Source organism: Macadamia integrifolia, chromosome 5, assembly GCF_013358625.1.
Source record: "Macadamia integrifolia cultivar HAES 741 chromosome 5, SCU_Mint_v3, whole genome shotgun sequence".
Classification (NCBI taxonomy): Eukaryota; Viridiplantae; Streptophyta; class Magnoliopsida; order Proteales; family Proteaceae; genus Macadamia; species Macadamia integrifolia.
The window spans coordinates 37,998,872-38,000,978 of NC_056561.1; positions in this window are offsets into that span (position 1 = coordinate 37,998,872).

Here is a 2,107-nt window from a genome sequence, read left to right on the forward strand (position 1 = left end):
TTTTTTTTTTTTGAAGGGGGGTGGGGGGAGGAGATGGTTTCAGCAATAATAGCAAAGGATAGGGAGAATACAAGGGAAATCTGAGCCTTTGAGTTGGTTTACCATGATCTCTTTCACCTTTGACCATGGCATCATCATGGCCCCAACCCCTATGCTTTGTTCTACCACTTAAAGTGAATTATTAGTATTTGGTTTATTAAAAAATAATAATTATTTTTTTAGTATTCTCTTACATATTTTTAGTGTATAGTGTACTTGAAACCTATTATTTGTACTAGGTTCCACTTAATCAAGTCTCTTAAACTATATATGTTTCATTGTAAATATTTCTTCGTGCAAATGATATCTTATATGTAAATTTTATTCATGTAATTTTTTTTTCTTAAATATTTATGTTAGAAAAATAATGAAAATCTTATTTTATATGAAACCATTTCTTTTCCACCTTTTCAGAAATAATAGAAACAAATGGAGCTTTATTGTCTTAATATTTAATGAAAAATAAGAAAGAAAACAGAAAATAAATGCCTAGATAAATTAAAAAAAAAATTTTAATTTTTTTTAAAGGAAAATAGAAGTATTTCTAATTCTTATGCACAAGTGCAAAAATTTATCTCAGATCTAACAAGGAACCTCAATGGGGCCAATTATTAATTGGGTCAAATGCAAGAGCCTTGGCCGACCCAATTATTATTCAGGCCCCATTAATTGGGCCAAATGTATAATGTAATTAGCCAGCTATGTTGAAAAAATGTTGCAAAGATCCATTTTCTTGATTCAAGGAAATAGGGGGGCCACTCAAAGATGACATGTATGTTAAACGTGGCAGTGGCAGTCGGGGATCACATATCTATGGAGTCCACTTCACGGGTTCTGGAATCCCATACTCCCAGCTCAGCACAGCTCGCGTGCAAAGGAAGTAGCATTTTCCTTTGCATTACTATTTTGTATTAGGGTTATCATGTCTTGTATTCTGTTATATGAGTTTGGATTACGATCTTCACCTATATCTTTATTATACAAAAAAGCAAACTCGATTGAATCTCTATTTATAAAATTTTTGTTCATCATGGGCAGTTAAACAGACAACAATTGGAATCAAGCCTGTGCTATTCCCTACGGGCAGGCAAACAGAACCATTCATCTTCCTTTGAGCAAGCGCTGAAATTGATCTTTCATTCTAGGCAGCTACCTGATATCTCGTTACTGAGCTTGTTCTGATCCTAAAGTATAACCCGTGCACTTGTCACGTTTGTGAGGTATCAGTAAGAGTTTTCTCACTTTTTTATTTTCTCTTTAGTGTTCAATTCATTGGTACCTCTTCAACACCCTATATCGGAAAAGATCCAAATCCATGAGTTTATGGACCCATTCTAAAGGGCCGATAAAAAGTTGTCTGCTGAAAGACTCGAGGTCCGGAGGAATCGACTCACCTTGTGCTCACTTAAATGGATTAGCAAATTTATAAGAGAGAGAGAGAAGACCTGTACATGACATCATCGTTTATCAGTTTACGTGGTTAAGGGCCGGTGGCTTACAGAGCTATATATCAATAAAAAATAATAATAATAATAGTAAATAGTAAAGACTGTAGGTAATAATGATGATTAGGGAAGTAATAAAATGAAAGCAAAACGAGGAAAGAAAGAGAAAGAGGTGTACACCTCGAAAGACACAAACAATGTCGCACACCACCACCAATCCATAATGGTAGTAGTTGTTGTTGATACACACGCATGTGCCTCCACAATTACACATACGCAAGTGCGTGGGCCGTCACATAGTAACAAGCGCGCAAGGCCGCAGGCCCGCAAGCGCCGCGTACTCTTAGGAATCCATTCCATCTCTCTCTCTCTCTCTCTCTCTCTCTCTCTCATAGGTAACCTTCTGCCTAAAATAAAATAAGTACTGATACAGAAACAAGCAATTAAAAAAAAATATAAGGAGAAAGAAACTTAAAAAGAAGTATGGTTCCTACGCCCGGATATAGGGAAGGTGAAATAATAGTTTCGTTTTTAATGAAAAGTGGAAATTTTCATCATTGTTGATGTTTCTGTACACACTCCCGTTGGCTGCCATGTTACCTTTCTAGGGAACCCTCTCAACA